A 21,730-nucleotide genomic window follows, 5' to 3' on the forward strand; every position below is an offset into this window, starting at 1 on the left:
AAAGGGTTAAATATAATAAATACTTAGCTAAGATAGGGAAGCAAGCTAAGTGTCCACTGATAGATGAACAGGTAAAAAAGATGTACACACAGACACACAGACACACAGACACACACACACACACACACACACACACACACACACACAGGTATATTATGCAGCCATAAAAGGAGATGAGATTGCACCATTTGCAATAACTAGGATGAACCTAGAAGGTATTATCCTAAATTAAATTAAGTCAGACTGAGAAAGACAAATACCGTATGATTATACTCATATGTGGAATCTAAAAACAAATGAATAGACAAATAAAAAGCACAATATGACCTGCAAATACAGAGAACAAACTGAGAGTTGCCAGAGGGGAGGGAAGTTGTTAGGCAAAATGAGTGAAGGGGAGTGGAAGATACAGGCTTCCAGTTACAAAATGAGTAAATCACAGGAATAAAAGGCACAGCATAGGGAATACAGTCAATGTTACTGTAATAGGTGTGTATTGTGACAGATGGTAGCTACACTTGCAGTGAGCATAAGTATAGAGAAGTTCAATCACTATGTTGTACACCTGAAACTAATATAACATTGTACATTAACTATACTAAAAAAAAAGTACTTAAGTGCTTTAAAAGTTTTATACTTGTAAAATTAGACATTACATAAGTTAGTTCTAAATAACATAGTCTGTACTTCTATTGGAATTATTTATTTTTATCAATTGTTCCCTAATGACTGAACAAACTGTCATTAGTCACATTCTAACTGCTATTAAGAGCTAAATCCCTCTAGAGCTCTTGGCCCTGTGGTGCCCTCCATCTACACTTGCCTACATGCACCTTTGATAATCAGTGGAGTAAAGCAGTATAACAGGACCGGAGAATTAATTACCAAACTCTTGGAGAGATTATTCTGACACAGAACTGCCATTTTAAAACTAATTTATTTTAAAATAATTAAATGCACACAATTTAAAAACTGATATGGTAAAAAAAAAAAAAAAGATTTTTAAAGAGTATCTTCCCTCCACCCTAATCCTTCTAGAGTCAATCACTGTAAAAGTTGCTCTTATCCTTACAGAAATTTTCTTTATACAATAAACATAACTATGTGTGTGCTCATACACACAAACACTTATGTTCTACACATAGAGAAAATTTTTTCTGACACAAACAGGAACAAACTATATTTAGTTCTAGACCCTGCATTCTTAAATTAATAATACAAATGGGTGATTTGTTTCCATATCCACACATATACATATACCTTATATTTGAATGGCTACGGAGAATTCCTTTAATCCAGCGTGGTGATAAATTACATCAATAGAGTGATGCTGACTGTTCCCTGCATTCCTTAAAAACTGTCTAGGGTTTGGAAATCAATGATCTTAAGTGAAGTTGATTTGTGGTTTTGTTTGCCATCTATATTAGATGTTGGTATCAGAATTATTATGCTGCTTAAAAAAAAATGCTTTCCTTTTCTTTCTACACTTGCTATTTATTTCTAAAATACAATCTTTCCTCCTGTTTTGCAGCTATGGTGCTATTTTTTTTTCTATTATTAAATTCTTTATTTAAATTCAATTTAGTTAACATATACTGTATTATTAGTTTCAGGGAGAAAATTTAGTGGTTCATCATTTGTATATAACACCCAGTGCTCATTTACATCAAGTGCCCTCCTTAATGCCTATCACCCAATTATCTTCCCTCCACCCACCTCCCCTCCAGCAACCCTCAGTTGCTCAGAGTTCAGCATCTCTTATGCTTCGCCTTCCTCTCTATTTTTGTCTTATTTTTCCTTCCCTTCCCCTATGTTCATTTGTTTTGTTTCTTAAATTCCACATATGAGTGAGTGCTAAAAATCAAACTATCAATTTATTCAATTTTCAACAAATGATAGAGCTAAGAAAAATTTCTTTTAAAAAAAAAGATTTTATTTATTTGTCAGACAGAGATCACAAGTAGGCAGAGAGGCAGGCAGAGAGAGAGAGGGGGAAGCAGGCTCCCTGCTGAGCAGAGAGCCCAATGTGGGGCTCAATCCGAGGGCCCAATGCGGGGCTCGATCCCAGGACCCTGGGATCATGACCTGAGCCGAAGGCAGAGGCTTTAACCCACTGAGCCACTCAGGCACCCCCAAAATTTCTTTTTTATGGATTCAGAAATATATCTTTAATTTTAAATTTAGTGGTCATACATTGGTTTTGGACATTATTACATCATATCACACTACCCAAGCAAATAGGACATGCCCAGCTATCAGCAACAAAGTGAGAGGAACCCTCAAAATCACGGACCAAGGATAGTAAAAATTACTATGAAACCAATGCAGCAAGAATTAACACAGAATGGGTAGAACTGTGATTCGAAGATGACTTTAATTTTGGTAATAAAGTCTCATTATTCAAGAAGCTGACAGCATTAAAGAGAATAATTATAACAAATCATCAGATGATACAATTAGTGGCTGACAAGAAAAGAATTAGCTGTTAAAAAGTAAAGAACCTAAAAAGGAGGGGCAAGAATCTGTCAGTGATCTCGGCCTTGTCTAGGACACACCACCACCATTCCGGTTTGTTCTTGGACTTTGGACAATAACAGTTCCAAAGGGAGAATTGGATTAAAAACCATTGTGTATTCTGGGTACAGTGTTTTGGTAACACCCAAATTTTGTTTTGTGTTCTTCCTGTAACAAATTAGCTTAGAATTCGTGCTTTTGAGCAAATCTACCAAGAAAAGTTTGCCCCATACAAGTTCTTATGCCTAGTTCTCAGGGTAGATATATTACTCACTGCAAGGGGGGAAAATTGGCATTCTGGTTTATCAAATCAATGGCTACAAGTTTCTTGGTGTGAATCAATTCTTAGGGTTTGACAAATTTTGGGATCACAATGTGACTCTCCAAAAATACTGAGGTAGACAGTACTACTGTCAAATATTTGCTGCCCCTCCCTACCAGGCCTTGCCCCTTCAGAGAGATGATACTCCCACTGCAGTGACAACCATGTCAATGAAACATGAATGGAAGTAACACAGAAGCTTCTTTGCAAGCAGAAGCTTTAAAAGCCACTGTATAGTTCCACCAATACTCTTGGCCTCTGCCACCCCAGCCGTCCCCCGGAGCAGCTCAGCTTCCATCCCAGAGGGGAGAAGGGCCAAAGACAGAGCCAAAAAGGATGTGTATGTAATATGAGCACGAAATCAAATTTTTTTTTAAGTCATTTGTTCTTGAGCCCTAATATAGCCTGGGCTGACAGGCACCCACCTCTCCAGTGAAGGTACGAAATGACCACACAGACCCTGACAGTTAACAGGGTTACTACTTACTGTACGCCCTCCATGTGCCAGATACCATGCTAGCCATTTACACATACTGTCTCATCTTCAGAATAACCCTATCAATCACCCTTCACAGATGAGGGAGCTAAGTCTCAGAGGGTTTAGCTGAGTAGCCCAGGTCACAGCCAGTATCAAAGGCAGGATTCAAACAGAAAAGAAATACACCCTCGGGCGCCTGGGTGGCTCAGTGGGTTAAGCCGCTGCCTTCGGCTCAGGTCGTGATCTCAGGGTCCTGGGATCGAGTCCCACATCGGGCTCTCTGCTCAGCAGGGAGCCTGCTTCCCTCTCTCTCTGCCTGCCTCTCTGTCTACTTGTGATCTCTGTCTGTCAAATAAATAAATAAAATCTTTAAAAAAAAAAAAAAAGAAATACACCCTCACTGACCCACAACAAATAACTGCTCCCTGTTACCAGTTACTCCACAAGCGATAGCAGTTAATCGATAGAGAGGAAGGCCAAGGAAGTGTACTAAAACCAGCAAGACACCAACTTAGACTCTAGTGTTTGGGAGAGAAATGTGCTGTTACTGCTACCTCATAGGCGAAAGAGGATTTGAAGCAGGAGGTTACTGATAGTATTAGTTATCCCTAAGTCTGCTTGTATGGGTATTCGCAGGGACCCAGTACTCACTAGGAATTGTGGTGGGTTGTTTGTGGAGCTCCAAAGTTGAATAAATCATGGTCTCTCAGCTCAAGGAACTGAGAAAGTAATTTATTTGTTAATTTCTAGAGCGGCAAGTTCCCTCTACCACGTGGCCTGTATCTCTGCCATTTCTGAGTGGTCAGTAGAAAAACAGGAAAGACTGAAACTAACAAAAACCCTAAAGTAAACTAAAATAAATTGGTAGGGGTTTTTTTTAGATCTTATTTATTTATTTGAGAGAGAGAATGAGTGAGAGAGAACATGAGCTGGGGGAGGGGCAGAAGGAGAAGCAGATGCCCCACTGAGCAGGGAGCCCAATGCGCGAGGATCCTGGCTGGCATCATGACCTGAACCAAAGGCAGACACTTAAATGACTGAGCAACCCCGGTGCCGTGGTAGATCTTAAAAAAAAAAAAAAAAAAAAAAAAAAAAAAAAAAAAAAAAAATTACTAATGTGCAAATGCTCAAAAGCAGCTTTTTGAAATGCCTGGCATAAGTTATCAAAGATAGAAAAACAATGAGCTTATATAGTCATAAAAGTGGTTACCTCTGGAAGGAACCTGGGGTCAGAGGTGGAAAGGAGTCTTTTCATTGCACATTCTATACTTTTGAAATTGTATACCATGTGTACTTAATGTCTAATCAAACATTTAACAAATATTTTCTTTACAAAATTACAAACCATCTGATTCTTGTGGAATTAAATGGAAGTGGAGATTAGCTAAGTATTAAAGGGGCTAACTGTGATGATACCTGACATTAAAAAATTATAAAACATGGTTTGCCTGGTTGGCTCAGTCAGTAGAGCATGCAACCCCTAACCTCAGGGTCATGAGTTCTCACTCCATGATGGGTATAGAGCTTAAAGAAAAAGTTCCAAAACACTGCGGTGATACATAGTAACATCTATATTCACAAATGAACCACAATAAATAGATAAATATATAGAAATGAAAATGAGAAAATGAGCCCTGCTATCAAGAACTTTATCACAGAAAGCATAATACATAAGGTGAGGGCCCCATTCTTGAGTGTCAGAAGAGTAAACCTCTCCTTTGCTGGACACGAAGAAGTAAGTACATACTTACCTGGGAGTCTCTGAGCTGTCAAGAGAAGGGTTAGACTCTGAGGCTGCCTTCTGACTCCTCTCAAAGGAAATAAAAATAGATTTGTATAGAGGTGGTATGAGCAAAAATATGGTCTCTAGGGGCCTGCTCACACTCCCACATCCCCACCCCTGCCTGCCTCTCTCTCTCTCTCTCTCTCTCACACACACACACACACACACACACACACACACACACACACCCCAGCTATCCCCCCCCAAAGTTGGGCAAAGCCAGTAAAGAGACATACTACCTGACCTTGCAAAAAGGCTGCTTGGACCTCAACTGTCATGAACAAAAAGATATTTCTGCTCAAAGGAGGAGCCAGGTGTCCAAGCAGTTTAACAGAAAGTTTGGTGCCCCTGGGTGGTCATGCATGCCAAGAGCATTCTCATGCTTTAAGTTTGTTTTTTAAGGTAAGCTGTAGTGAAATAATGGAGTTTGTTCTGGGCCATGTGTTAATAAGCAAGGTATTCTAACAGTTTTATTTTCATCCCTCCTCAGCTCCCACCCTATGGATAATCTCAAGAGAAAGTATGTCATCGGTCGTTGCAAGTAGCCTTTTTTAAAGGCCCCCTCCCTGACCAACACCCAACACTGAGCTAACAAGAGGGAAGAGAAACCCGAAGCACAGCCAAAGGCAGGGTTATTCCCGCGACTAACTTCCCTCGCCGGTCATCACCCCCAGTGAGTCTTCGAAGACATCTGTGAACTCTACTACCGTTCAGCAGAATCAATTCTTGAAAGAACAGGTTTCTCAAAAGGAGTGGTGAAAACCAAAAAAAGCAAGAGGAAAACCTTAAGAGAGCTCACTTTTGCTTCCGAGACAGGGTCCTCCTTCTCCCACTCGACCTGATTAACCTGTTACCCTAATCAGATCTGCAGAGTCCAGCTTCTTGGTGGCTGGGGACATCCGCTACGGGGTACAGCGTGGGTTCTGGCTTCCGGAGGCTTTGCGAAATTCCTCCTTTCAAGCTGAAAGCTGGGGAAAGTCCCAGAAAACAGGAGATTACTGTATTTTCCTAATGAACCACTGAGGCAAGAAGGGCAGGTCCAGAAGAACCCTCGGCAGAGAACCGGAATTCCAGGGAAGCCGAAGCCCCGCGGAAAAGTCCCCTGGGGGACGCTGAGGAGTCCGCGCACAACTGCTCTGTGAGCTCCGCTTGATAAATGGAATTCTTTTTTGTTCTCTGATTAGGAAAACAAACAAACAGAACTCTTGCAAAGCACACGGAAAATTATAAAGAAAACTCATCCCATTTCTGGTATTTCCTTTCAGTATTCCCCACCCTCCACCCCGCATTTATAAATACTCCTAAATTTTATAAAGCTGGGGCCGTGCCGCATCGAATTGTTCGAGCGCGCCGTGCGCTGAGCCCGCAGGAGCAGTGGGTGTGACTTTCCACCGAGCCCCGCGAAAGACTCCGGGACAAACTTCCCTCTCGGGGCGATGAACAGACAAGACACACTCCCCACTTCACCCCCAGCCCGCAGCCCGCCAAGTACCTTCGGGCCCCGGAGTCGGTGACTAACTCCCCAGAGCGGCTTCGCTTTCGGGGTTCCACGCGACACTAATGGAGGCCACCCCGCGGAGGCTGGAGTCGGGAGACGGTCCCCGCCCACCGCCCGGCGCCCTCAGCCACACTAGAAAGCGCCAGCCGGCCGCGCTGCAGCTCCTGGGGGAGGGACAGGGCGGGAGTGAGCCGAGGGGGCGGGGCCGAGCTGGGGAACCGAGGGGCGCAGACGCGCGCGAACCCGGGGAGCGGGCGGCTGCTGGTCACGGATCCTCCGGCGCGCGCCACCCTCCTCCGGCTCCCGGCTGACTGCGCCCCCTAGCCCGCCCCGAAGCCTTCATAAAGCCCGGACGCAAGCCCCGCGCCCGCACACGCGCCTGCACCCTCCCTCCTCCGCCAGGTATCTGCGGCTGCAGACGCCGGATCCACGCGAAGCCCAGACGCCCGACCACCTTGCTACGCTTCCAGGCCAGGTCTGAGGCGCAGTAAACTGGTGGGGACCTCACCGCCCCAAACAAGAGGCCCCTCCGAAGAGGATGTGGCTAGTGAGCTAGATTTTTGAAAAGGGAACAGAATCCCTTCAATGTTGAGGACCCCTCACCTCTCCCCGCCCTTCCGCCGCCCCACTTCCAGTGTAGGCCTGGGACCGGCTAGGGACAGGCGGAGAGTTGAACTTACTTCCTAAATTAGCCAGGTGCGCGGCTTGTATTATCTCATTTACAGGTGACTGAGCTGTGGCCTTGAGAGTGGCTAAGTGTCCTGCTGAGCAAGAGCAGAGGCGGGATTTGAACGTGCCCCAGAGCTCCAGATGAGCCCGTGGCTACCCATGATGTCCTCACCTTGTCCCAGACCACTCCAGGGGCTTCCTCTCCCGCCCCCAGGCACCCGACGGTACCCTCACTCAACATCCAGGCTCTGGGGTTCCACAGGTACAGGCTGGTACAAGGTACATTGAGAAACACTTAACCTCCCAGGAGTCCTTTATAGCCTCCAGTGAAATAGGTAATAGTATTTTTTCTGCCTCAGGGAGAAGGTTTGAAATGAACTAAAAATGAAGAGAACCTCAAAACAGTATAGAGCAGGATAGGAGTGAGATTCTATAATGAGTAGAACACCGAGAAGACAGGAGGAAGGACGTGACTGACATGGAACGGGCCCACTTAACATCAGAGCATGGAACTCTACCCGCCAATCCTGGTAGGTGTCAGATGGAAGCCGCTTACCTGTCTGGGTTCTAGCCTTGCCTTGCGGAACAGTTGCTCTTTGCAGGTCAGTTTCCTTGACAATAAAGTGACATTAATACTTGCTGCTTCCCCATCTGATAAAGAGATTCTGTGAGGGGTTAAATTTTGACCTCTCAGTTAGATGTGATCAGGAACGATAAGCCTGGGGAAGGAAGAGTACAATTACATATGAGGCTGATTTCCTGTAAGGCTGCAACTTTGTTTGTTAATCATCAACATTTATTATCTCTTCGCTGGAGTGGGGATAGCCAGAGTATCTTCTGAAGAACATTAGAGCAGGTAGAAGGTAAGATATGTAACTTGTCAATGCCGATAAACCTATACAATAAAATAATATTATCAGAACTGGAGTTTCTGATCTCCAGCCTTTAAGATTAAGACTTGGAAATGCTTTAAAAGCTGTAAAGGACTGGTGTAGTAGATGTTATTAAAAATACTAATAAAGAAAATGAAATGAAACAATTGCCAAAATTTAAGATGCTGAATATCATTTCATTTTTCTGTTCCCTTTAAGTAAGTATTCCTAGGCTACGGATTTAGGAAGAGATTAAAAGGAACCCTTCAGAGAAATGGATACCCCAAAAGTCAGGCTAGGATTGTTTATCAAGGCAAAACAGAGAAAACAGTAGGCAGATATTTCGTTGATACAAAAAAAGAGGTATTTGCTATTTGAAATATCAGTGATGAATCATTTAGTGTAAAAATAACATAAAATGCCCACAATCTAGTATATTTTTCCATGGAAAGATTCTCAAAAATAGTTTTTTGATATTTTCAGTAGCCCGTAATTAAGCAAATATACCTGAAAGCCTATTGTATTTCACTTAAGATCAAAAACAGAGGAAGCTAATTTGTGATAATACAATCACACCTTATAGGGAAAAAAAGAAAAGTGTTGCTTGTTTGTGTTGCTTGCTAATAATTGGGTTATATGAAACCCACCTTCTGTTCAATGCACTCTATGCCCATTGGATACACATTCATCCAAGTCTCCACTGCCCAGCTCAGATGCTCAGATTTGGGGTAACTCAACTCAGGAGTGCCTCATTTCATGGCTCATGTTTTCTACCAACTGGTGAAAATACTCAAAATTACTTGAAATTTCTCATTTAACTCTTTTGCCATTATTCTCTAAATGGGAGACAAGTGGAAGCCCGAAGTGTTGCGATTGGGACAAAGGAAAGCTAGTGTGGACTTCTCTTCCTCCTCCATATTGTTGGAGTCACGTGACTACAATTAACCTGAACAACTTAGATCTACGTGGAAAGATCTGCCAGATGCACTACTAAAGAAAAAAACCAAAGTGCTGAACAAAGATGCTGCCATTTGCAGAAAAAACAACAAACAAACAAACAAACAAAAACCTGTCTGTAAATGAATGAACTACCTGCAAAGAAATGCAAGGAACAGAATAATTAATCTGAGAAAAAGAATTTGGGAGAGAGAATGCAGAAGATCCATGTGGGGAGATATTTTTCATTATGTACTTTTTCATGCTGTTCAGAATTTTTCTTATTTGCATGCATTGTCGTTACACACTCAAAAAAATCAGCTTTTAAAAGAAGAACCAAGCAAGAGAAATCTCCCAGGAGACAGGTTTCAATGCTCTAATGCCTCAGTATTTCTCATAAGATAGAAGACTACAATAGAATTCAGATTCTCAAGAGAGTGGTCAGATGGTGAGATGAAAATTAGAGCCTGTAAAGGCAGGGCACCGGAAGGTGAAGGAGGAGGAGTCAGCCTGTTTGGGGCCATCTGTTTTGCTCCTCCCTGGAGGTAGTTGTGGGAAAGTTCTGTGGTAAGATAGCCCCCAACATACCCACCCACTGGTGTATGCAATTTATATAACCTCCTGCCCTTGAGTGTGGACAGAACCTGTGACTATGGTGGGATATCACTCCTATGACTAGGTTTCCAATCATTTGTCTTTGAGATAATCCAAAGGGAAATTATCTAGCTGGGCTGGACCTAATCACATAAATCCCTAAAAGGGACTGAGCCCTTCAGGAAGGCAGAGACATATGCCCATGTTAGCCAGGAACTGCCTATGGAGACCACGTGGCAAGGAACTACTGGTGGTATCTAAGAGGTAAGAGCGGTCCCTGGACAACAGCTAGCAAAAAAAGGAGGACCTCAGTCCTACAACTAGAATTCTGCCAATAATCGGAATGAGCCTTGAAGGAGACCCAAGCCTCAGATTAGGATTGCAGCATTCTCAACTATAATGTGCCCAGACTTCTGACTGCTGGGAACAGAAATAACAGATGAGTGCTTGGGTTTTTTGCTTGTTTTTCTATATCATAGAACCTTTGTTATTTTTTCTTCTAAATTTTTAAATATTATTGTAACATCCATCTTTTAGTTATGATACCATTTGCTGACATTTAAAATGTATCTTCATGGAGCCCCTGGGTGGCCCAGTTGGTTGGGCGCCTCTTCTTCTTTTTTTTTTTTTTTTTAAGATTTTATTATTTACTTATTTATTTGACACAGAGAGAGAGAGATCACAAGTAGGCAGAGAGGCAGGCAGAGAGAGAGGGGGAAGCAGGCTCCCTGCTGAGCAGAGACTCCGATGTGGGGCTCCATCCCAGGCCCCTGGGATCATGACCTGAGCTGAAGGCAGAGGCTTTAACCCACTGAGCCACCCAGGTGCCCCCGGGCACCTCTTCTTGATTTTGGCTTAGGTCTTGGTCTTGGTCTCAGGGTAGTGAGATCGATCAGTGAATCAGGCTCCTTGGTGAGCAGGGAGTCTCCTCATCCCTCTTCCTCCCCCTGCTTGTGTGCATGTGTACGTGCGTGTTCTCTCTCTCTCTCTCTCTCTAAAAAAAAAAAAAAAAAAAAAAATCTTTTTTAAAAGTAAATAAAATAAAACATATCTTCATTTACAAATATTTTATGTTTAATGGGTTTATTTAATGCGTGCTGCTTTATGCTGCTAAATTTGTGGTAATTTTTTTATGTAACAATAAAACAGTCTTCTAATAGAGTTTTTTTGTTAGAGGATCTCAGTGGATTATGAGAATCCCCAGTAGATCCAGTCCTAATAACCCATTATGCGATCTAGAGGCTTTGTAAGCAGGGAAAAAAGGGTCAGTTTCGGGGGGGGGGTGCATAATTTCTACCTATTACATGTCCTCCAAACCAAATAACTTAATCTTTCGCTTGTTGATTCTAAACTTTGTCATATAGTACTCCTCACTGGTGTAATTTTTAGGAAAAAACTAAAACAAAACCCAAAAACCTCACCTCTCCTTTAATATTATACTTAAGTATTTACATTTGTTAGTGCTTCTTATTAATTTTTAAAATCTAAGGAATCACTAGCATTCTAGCAAATAACACTTTATACTACTGAGAAATCAGAAGCTATACATTAAATAATGTATAACACAATACTTTTATTTTCTCATTTTTTTAAATGATTTTATTTATTTGACAGAGAAAGATCACAAGTAGGCAGAGAGGCAGGCAGAGAAAGAGAGGGGGGAAGCAGGCTCCCCACTGAGCAGAGAGCCCGATGCAGGGCTCGATCTCAGGACCCTGTGATCATGACCTGAGCTGAAGGCAGAGGCTTAACCCTCTGAACCACCCAGGCACCTCTTATTTTCTCATTTAAAAAAGAAAACATTGCCTTAGAGAAATGCCATACCTGGAATAAGTTCTCCATCTGGCCTCCATCTCTAGTTTTCTGTTTATGTTTACCATAATTGTGCTGCCAACTAAGTGCATAATTCAGGGGGAAAAGTTCCAGAGTAACATTCTGGTCATTAACACCATAGAAATATCACTGTTCCTTGCTGTTGGTGGCCCTCAAGTTCATTATATATGTAATTATAGGATATAATAAAAGGGTAAAGTTAGTCTTCAGATCATCTTACTCCAACCCAGAAGTAACTTCAGAAGTGTAACCCCTTCTGAACACGGGCTCCATGTGTACACTTTATGTAATCTAGGATGGAAAGACTTATCTAATCCAAGATGGAAAAACTCTCTTTCTACGCTACTTAGTTATCTTCTTAGGATTTAAAAATATTGGGGCGCCTGGGTGGCTCAGTGGGTTGAAGCCTCTGCCTTTGGCTCGGGTCATGATCTCAGGGTCCTGGGATCGAGCCCCGCATCAGGCTCTCTCCTTGGTGGGGAGCCTCCTTCCTCCTCTCTCTCTGCCTGCCTCTCTGAATACTTGTGATCTCTCTCTCTCTGTCAAATAAATAAATAAACAATCTTAAAAAAAAAAAAAAATTCCATCTGCTTTCTGCCACCACTTCACTGAATTTGTACTTGTTAAAGCTATCTTTGACCTACTTGCCAAGCCAGTGGACACTTCGTGTCCTCATCCTTTGTCACTTCCCAGCACCTTTTAGTACTGTTGACCACCCCCACTTTGAAATGGAGTCCTAACGTGAGTTTGTGTTTTGATAATAGATCAAAAGCAATGTCATGTTCATTGTTTCTTACTGACCTTCTTTTTCATTGGCCCTCAGACGACTGACTCCATCCTGACTTCATTCAAATAAGGAGTTTCCTTGCACTTTGTTTAAAAGAGGAAACTTCTCTGTAGTAATACAACTCCCAGAATACCTCTCACCAAAGCCATCCCTAAAGGGGTGTGTCTTATGGTGCAAAACTGCTGAAAGTCCCAGAGTTGAATTACACAATCAGATTCTGGCACAGTGACAGACTGTTTTTGGTCAAACTCCTGCTTCCTGAAACCGAGGCGGTTTATGAGAAACAGTGTATTTCGGGGAGATTACACTAAAATTAACCTTTTTCAGAGTCAGATTTGCTGGTCTTAAAAGTGTTTATCCTCTTCTTCGAGACAAAGGTGAGTATCAGCCTTTAAATGACAAAACACAGTAGATGTGGATACAAAAGATGCCATAATGTATAAGAAAGTATTTTTTCTGAACTGTGACCTTGTTTCTACTTCCTGATCTTGTCTACATTTAATAACTTTAAAGCTCTAAGAATACTTGGACTTCCAAAAAACTCCACAGAAAGGGGGTAAGGATTGGGAAGGGGAAGGAGCAATAAACTTTGGTTACTGGGGAAAGGAAAAAGGAACCTGTTTTTTAGAAGGTTTTTTGTTTTGTTTTGCTTTGTTTTTTATAGAAGGTTTTAGTAACAAAGTCCCTATGTCAGGTAGCTTGCTATTGAACATCTGGCTTTGTCACTGAATTGAGGTGCTTGATTAAAGCATTAAAAGAGATGGGACTGGGACACCTGGGTGGCTTAGTCGGTTAAGCGGCTGCCTTTGGCTCAGGTCATGATCCCAGGGTCCTGGGGTCAAACCCCACATTGGGCTTCCCTGCTCAGCGGGGAGCCTGCTTCTCCCTCTGCCTGGCTCTCCCTCTGCTTGCTCTCGCCCTCTCTCTCTCTCTGTCAAATAAATAAATAAAACCTTAAAAAAAAAAAAAAAAGAGGTGGGATTACTTACATGAAAAATTAACCCCAGGACTTTTGCCTGGAGTACGTAGGTAATCATAACAGAAACTATCACTTGTACGATGACCTCAGTGATTTTGCCAGGAAACAGATAAGAGTGGAGAATTACTCTTTTTGTTTGGGAAGAATTGACGGGAATTCTGGGTGTGGTGAAGCATTATATAGACAGAAAGCATCTAGAAAAATTAAATTACTTCATGCTTTATGCAAAGGAGTCTTTTCATTAACAAATTTTATCATTTGGAATTAGGGCTCTAAGACTAAATTGGAAAGCCACAAATTGTGAGCTTTAGAATAGGTTGGGACTTGCAGGTGGGCAGAAAGGAGGGGATTTATGTGGCAACATAATGGCACCACTGTAATATTTGCTTCTAGCTTCTTCTGCCTTTTCTTTTCTTTTTACTTAGTGCAGCTAGTGCTTTTATGAGAAGCAATCTCTGCTTTTGACTGATACTTCATTGTTAAGAACCTTTTAAATTCCTTACACATAATCACTGCTGCTGTTCAAGTCTACACATGATACTTCAGCATAGTCTCCATGTTCCTTTGTTTCTCCTGTTTCCTCCTTTGCCTCGAATACATTTTTAGTTTTGAACTATATAGAGCATTTGTAATTGTACTACGGGAGCTGTGCACCCCTGTCTACATGGGGCGTCAGCAGATTATATGTATGGTGAGCACAATTTTGGGTAGGGCTGGGTGTAGGTTCACTTACCACCTGAGAGACACACCAGACCTAAACAAATGCCAAGTCAAGTCTTTATATCCAGTGACCAAAATCACTTACTTCTCTCTTTCCACCTCCCCCTTCCAAACTCTGTCAACTTGCAGCCTCGAGAGAAACAAAACACTTAAAAGTATTCTGGCAGTAATTTTACTTTCCACTTCAAATATCTTTTGAATTGAAGTTGAAGGAATTCAAGTTCTTCCCTAACAAGACACCAGAATTTTATAGTATCCTTCACTGGCATGAGTAATGTTAGGGTGGCTGATGATGGTGGCAGCAAAAAATGTACAAAGAGTAGAGCAACAGGCAGGAGACAGTTTATTCACTCTCCAAGGGAAGACAAGGGCCGGATGTCAAGAGAGATGTCAGCCTGAGTTTCTATTAGGTTGGGCTTTTGAGGGATTTTAAAGGATGTGTGAGGGTTTCAGCTATGCCCATGCGGGCGGGGTGTGTGTGACATGACTCTTGGCCAGGTAGAGTGGGAGGTGACAGGTATCTCCAGGAGCTCTCTCCAGGGCTTGTCCAGGATGTGCATTGTGGTCAGGCCAGAGAAGAGTATGTTTTGTAGTGGGGTCTATTTTCTGAGAATAAAGCGTACCATGACATAGAAAAACAAAGAGTGGGGCGCCTGGGTGGCTCAGTGGGTTAAAGCCTCTGCCTTTAGCTCAGGTCATGATCTCAGGGTCCTGGGATCGAGCCCCACATCGGGCTCTCTGCTTGGCGGTGAGCCTGCTTCCTCCTCTCTTTCTCTGCCTGCATCTCTGCCTACTTGTGATCTCTGACTGTCAAATAAATAAATAAAATCTTAAAAAAAAAAAAAAGAAAAAGAAAAACAAAGAGTGAGGGCCAGGTATAAACACCTATGAGTTTTGTCTGTAAGATTGGCTGGGGGGGGGGGCTTTAAATAGATTCCTTTCCAGAAAGGAGCCAATAATTACTTTAAATATATATATATATGTATGTATATATATGTATGTATTTTATATTTTAAATATATATTAATTTTAAATATATATTTATATTTTAAATATATATTTTAAATATTTATATTTGAATATATTTTTATTTTAAATATATATATTTAATATATATACACATACATATATATTTTAAATATATATGTATTTTATGTATATATAATATATATATTTTATAAATAAATATATATATTTATATTTATTTATTTATATATAAATAAAAAATTGTATATAATATATAAAATTTTATATATATATAATTTTATATATTATATACAATTATTTTTAGAGCCATATGTAAATCATGATGGATGTTATAAAATCTCACATGAAATAATACTGTATAATGAGCACACCTGACATATTAAGCTCTAACAATCTCCCCTTGAGTCCTATGTGATCTAAATTTGGGTTTAGAACCTGGAATTTTCTTTAAGAATAAGTGTATTCATTTCAAAATATTTTCTGAAACTCTGTGGTTCCTCCCATTCCAAAAGAATTTCACTGACTCCTTTCCCTGAACACAGTACACTGACTACTTTTACTGTCCCTTAATCTATTTCAGAGGATGATGGCTTTTTAGCATAAAATGTTCATTGAAAATGCTTTCCTGAAATTTTAAGCACCTAAGTTTTGGAGAATTTTCATAGGAATGTGTATTCAAACTTTTGATGTAAACTCACACCATATTTTTGTTATTGTATCTGTTGCCTCTCTATATAGGGGATTCTGTTTCTTGTTAATGATAGTGACATCAATTTTTGCAGGATATTATGGTTTCCTGTGTTTATAGAGTTCTGTGAGATAGTCAAATTAAAAAGTAAGAATATTATCTGGTGTCACCATTCTATGTGTAAGGAACAGAAAGAGATGAACATAGCTTTAATATCAGTGATATATTAATAGTTTTCTCAAAGTGTGTTGTACAAACTACTGATTTTAGCTGACACATATGCAAACTTCAAAAATTTGAGTTTTATCTTTGGTTTAATGTGAATTGAAACGATAATTAGCTCAGGACATCTAGGTGGCTCAGTCAGTTAAGCATCTGACTCTTGATTACGGCTCAGGTCATGTTCTCTGGGTGGTAGGATGAATCCTGGTGTTGGGCTCTGCACTCAGCACAGAGTCTGCTTGCGATTCTCTCTCTCCTTCTGCCTCTGCCCATCCCTCTGCTTGCATGTGCTCTCTCTAAATAAGTAAATAAATAAATAAATAAATAATTTTTAAGACCAAATAATTAGCTCATAAAATTTATGATTTAATGGATATTATTGCTCAGGAAGATGTTAAGTGAAAAGAAAGTGAGGTGTTTACTACTGATTTTAAGGAAATGAATTACTCTCACAGGTAATATGCAGATATGGTAAAAATTATGAAGGTGGAATGTAAATGGCTAAAGTTTTGGAAATATTGAACTAATGTGTTTGAAAAGTGGGTATTTTCTAAATCACTGTAGAAATTTGAACCTCACTGATCCTTGATTACACAGCCCAATTAATAATAACAATCTGCTAAATTTCATAATTACAGATGTACAAAATAGTTGATAAAAAATCCTTTATCATTTTATCATATCTTCAGTCCTCATGAATTGCCATAAAATTGAAGGAATATAGAAGGTAACTGGTATTTTTTGAAACAAGAATCATAGAGAGGATGGGGTATCTGGGTGGCTCAGCATTTGGGCAACCAACTCTTGATTTCCACTCAGGTCTTGATCTCAGGGTCATGGGATAGGCCCATGCTGGGCTCTGCACTCAGCGTGGAGTCTGCTTAGGATTCTCTCCATCTCCCTTTGCCTTTTCCCCGGCTCTCTCTATCTCTGTCTAAAATAAATAAATCTAAAAATAAAAAAAAAAGTTGGAGAGAGGGTGAATCAACCCCAAATAAGCGCTATAGTTCTATTCTGCCTGTTTTCCCACATCCTGATATCTTTGCAGGGCAGAGAGGGGTGGTGTGGGCTAAAGGGTGGGAGAGGAGGAGGGAACCATGAGCATCATCTAGGTCAAGGGTCATTAATGTATCATGAAGTATGCCAATGGTCCTTAAAAAAATGATCATATTGGTCATTTCTTTTAGGGAATCCATTCTAGGGAGGATATAATTCTTAATATGGAGAAAATTCACAAAGATGTTTATCATAAAGTTATTTATGGTAACAAATTATAAGCATTCTAACAAAAGGGAAAGGTCAAGCAAATTATAGTACAGTAGTCTCTCCTTTATCCATGGTTTTACTTTCCACTGTCTCAGTTTCCTGCAGTCAACCACCACCAGAAGCAGATGATCTTTTCTGACACTTTGTCACATGCCTGCATCGTTCACCTGACTTCATCTCCTCACATAGTCATTTTATCAGCTCACATCACCACAAGAGAAGAACGGTGAGTACAGGACAGGCGTATCTCTTTTTATTGTGATTGCTTTATTGCACTTTACAGATACTGAGCTTTTTATAAACAGAAGGTTTACGGCAACCTTGCATGGGGCAAGTCTGCCGGTGCTGTTTGTCCAAGAACATTTGCTCACTTCATGTCTCAACGTCACATTTTGGTAATTCTCTCCAACTTTGTTGTTATTGTTATGTGTGCTCTGGTGATCTGTGATGAGTGATTACAACAACTTACAAAAGCTTCAGATGATGATTAGCATTTTCTAGCAATAAAGTATTTTTTTCATTAAGCTATGTACATTTTTTAGACATAATGCTATTCCACACTTAAAAGACTAAAGTATAGTGTAAACGTAACTTTTATATGTACAGGGAAACCAAAAACATTTATTTGACTCACTTTATTGCAATATTCACTTTATGGTGGTAGTCTAGAACTGAACCCAAGATATCTTCAAATTATGCCTGCACAGGAGTGCCCGGGTGGCTCAGTCGGTTAAACATGTGCCTTCGGCTCAGGTTGTGATCCCAATGTCCTGGGATTGAGCCCTGCATTGAGCTCCCTGCTGGGCGGGGAGCCTGCTTCTCCTTCTCCATACTTGTATGTGTGCGCGCGCTCTCTCTCTCTCTCTCTCGCTATCTCTGTCTCTCTCTCTCTCTCAAAAAAAAAAAGGTATGCCTGTACAATAAGGTATTTTGAGAGAGATACCATATTAACATATGTTTTATTACAGTATGTTGTTATTACTGTTTTATTATTATTGCTGTTAATCTCTTCCTGTGCCTAATTTATTTTTTTTAAAGATTTTATTTATTTATTTGACAGACAGAGATCACAAGCAGGCAGAGAAGCAGGCAGAGAGAGAGGAGGAAGCAGGTTCCCCGCTGAGCAGAGAGCCCAATGCGGGGCTCGATCCCAGGACCCTGGGATCATGACCTGGGCCGAAGGCAGAGGCTTTAACCGGCTGAGCCACCCAGACGCCCCCCTGTGCCTAATTTATAAATACATACTTTATGTATGTATATATGGAAAAAAAATACGGTTTATATTGGGTTCAGTATGGCTTCAGGCGTCCATGGTCTTGTAATGTATCCCCCAAGGATGGGGGGGAAGGCTATGGTATATCTGTAAAACAAGGTGAAGAATAGTACCAGCATAGAAAATACTGAGTGAAAAACAGATTCAGGATCAATTAACTATTATACTTACAACTACACAATTCATATACAAAATATAGAAAGATATAAATTCACAAATATTCTAAAAGTGGTTGCTGTCTTAAATTAATTGTTCCTTTTCCTTTTTCTATGTCTGTATATTTATTTTTATATTACTATATAAAATAGTAATATACAGGGGCACCTGGGTGGCTCAGTGGGTTTAGCCTCTGCCTTCAGCTCGGGTCATGATCCCAGGGTCCTGGGATCGAGCCCCACATTGGGCTCTCTGCTCGGCAGGGAGCCTGCTTCCTCCTCTCTCTCTGCCTGCCTCTCTGCCCACTTGTGATCTCTCTGTCAAATAAATAAACAAAATCTTTTTTAAAAAGTAATATATATATTATATATATAAATATATAACATATATGACATTATATATAACATATATAATATATATTATATAAGATATAATATATTATATAACATACTTATATTACTTTTTGACATAACTAATAGAATGTGTTAAATAAAACTATGCTGCTGCCTACTTAAAAACCACTGTGCAGTCTTTGAAAAATAAATCTTACCTTTCCTTTATTTGGCATACAAATAACTAGCTGTCTCAAAAAGAGAGGATTGAGTCTCAGTGCTAGAGAGAATGGGCATAGCAGAGTCAGAGAACATAGATGGACATACCCATTGAAACACTTACTCTCAGTTGATTTTTCTTGCATTGATTGCTTCAGTCTCAACCATGGTTTTTACTGCAGTCAACTTATTCTTTTGAAGAAAGGAAAGAAAGAGGCATGGAAACTTTACATGGTATGCATGCTAATAATTTCCTAATTAGTTTCTCATTCTTTTGGATTCCCATAAGCTGGAGTTGTATATTTATGTCTATATGTGTTATACTTAACATTCATTGTTGCCATATCTTTGCCTATACTCCTAGCACCCCTCAAAGTATATTGTGTTGTTGGCTTGCCCAGGAAACTTTGCTTAGAATCTTAACCCTAGCATATCTAGTTACTGTGATACATTCCCCATGAGTGCATTATAAGCACTAAAAAATATGAAAAATTTTCAACAAAATCCTTGTCCGTTCATAAGTGTTTTTCTTTTCTATAAAAAAGAAAATGCTTTGGTCCTCATTACATGTCCTTTTATTTGACCACTTTTTCAGAACTTAATCTCTGATTATAGTTTGGATGCTGCAGGTCATCATTTTCCAAGATAACTGTATTCCTACCCAGAAATTTGCTTCCCTAAATCCTGCCCCTTGTTATTGTGAGGGATAATAAAATGTGAGTGAATAGCATCTCTTCCAAGATATTACTCAACCAGGTTTGATTCACATCTCCAAAAGTTGCAGGTTCTTTAATAAGAAACATTTGAAACATTTTGATCCCAGATTCCCCCTGCCACCTCCCACCTCCCCTCTTCCACAGTGGGCCAGAGAGATGGGTGGAGGACACCAGGAACTAGGTGGAGCTTCTAAAGGCACAGCTTGCCAGACAGCTAAGAAGCAGACAGAAACACCCCTACACGGTCAATTCCAGGCTGCAGGCTCCAGCCTCTTAATGTTGATGTGGCAAAGCACTTCATCTTTGTAACTCTCCTTCAGGACTTTTTTTTTTTTTTAAAGATTTTGTTTATTTATTGACAAGGAGAGACACAGGGAGAGAGGGAATACAAGCAGGGGGCATGGGAGAGTGGGGAGGCAGGCTTCCTGCAGAGCAGGGAGCCCAACGTGGGGCTCGATCCCAGGACCCAGGGATCATGACCTGAGCCAAAGGCAGATGCTTAATGACTGAGCCACCCAGGCACCCCTCCTTCAGGACTTCTGGAAGCATATTCTTTAAGTATATATCCACTCAGTAAAATGACCTCTCATTACTTTACTCAAATCCAAAGGTGATTTTTAGACTTCATCTTTCTCTGTCTTTGCAATTTTGACACTGTTGACTTGTGTGAATTTTCTTTTTTGGTTTCCATATCACCATGCATTTCTGACTTCTTTCCTACTTCTCTGGCTGCACTTCCTTTTTTTTTTTTTTTTTAAGATTTTATTTATTTGAGAGAGAGAGAGCATGAAAGGGGTGAGGGGCAGAGGGAGAAGCTGGCTCCCTGATGAGCAGAGGGCCTGATGTGGGACTTGATCCTGGGACTCCAGGATCATGACCTGAGCCGAAGGCAGTTGCTTAACCAACTGAGCCACCCAGGTGCCCCTGCACTTCCTTTTTATATGCTCTTTCTCTGCCCACATCATATACTGCTTTGTGCTCTCTGCTTCCTCTCTCTCCTGCGTGTTCACATTGGATGAATGCCTGTTGCTGCACTTGTACCAGTTTTCACTAAAGGTCCTGCGGTTCTTCTTCCAGAGTTCTGGACTCACATCCAAGTGTAAACTTCTATTACTAAGTACCTGTATTCTACATCCCACAGGCATCTCACATCAAACATTTTCAACACTGGATTTATTTACCACCTCCATGAATATTTTTTTATATTGATATCTGGCACTAAAAACCATGCACTTGCTCAAGCTAAACACTTGAGGCTCTCCTAGACCCCTTATTTTTTAATCAATAATACGTAATCAATTTTGAAGTGACATTGATTCCATTTCTTAAATGTCTTTGGAAACTACCCGTATGTACATATTCCTGGCTTAGGCCCTCAAGATCACACAGTATATCCTGATCTCCTCAGCCTCTAGCCTTTGTCCTGTTGGACAAGATATTTCCAAGAGCCCAGAGCATTCTTCTACCCCAGAACTTTTTTGCAGTAATCATTTTGGAAAACTAAGTCTGTACCTTTTATTTCTGAATTCCCATTACCTAGCCCAATGCATGACACATTGTAGATACCCAATATGGATTTGCTATATAAGTAAAATTTCATGGATTCCTACTTCTCTGCCCTATTTCTTTTGTTTAAATGAGACTTACCACAACTTAAAGCTCTCTAGCTCACAAAGGACATAGTTTTTCTCCAGAATTAAATTTTTTAAAAAAATCCATCAACTCAACACTTGAAGAATTACATCTGCTTTCCCACACACACATAATGATGTCTACTCAACTAGAGGCAGTAGAAGGTTGAGACATTTGACAAGTTGTGAACCCTGCCAAATGTGTCTTCTAATTTGGTATTTTTTTTTTAATCTGATAATAGCTCTTTTGTGTGA

The 21,730-nt window shown here is 40.5% G+C and overlaps 1 protein-coding gene across 2 annotated transcripts in view; it reads left to right on the forward strand.

Annotated features, from left to right (window-relative positions):
• The first annotated feature begins 12,490 nt into the window (after positions 1-12,490).
• ALPK1 (alpha kinase 1) overlaps positions 12,491-21,730 on the forward strand; it is a 120,673-nt gene continuing 111,433 nt past the window's right edge. For both annotated transcript variants that reach the window (XM_080796261.1, XM_080796262.1), the window contains exons 1-2: positions 12,491-12,663; positions 17,244-17,374. The gene's annotated coding sequence lies outside the window, so the exon portion shown is untranslated. The remainder of the gene's footprint in view (positions 12,664-17,243; positions 17,375-21,730) is intronic.

This window comes from Martes martes (assembly GCF_963455335.1).
Source record: "Martes martes genome assembly, chromosome: 2".
Lineage (NCBI taxonomy): Eukaryota > Metazoa > Chordata > Mammalia > Carnivora > Mustelidae > Martes > Martes martes.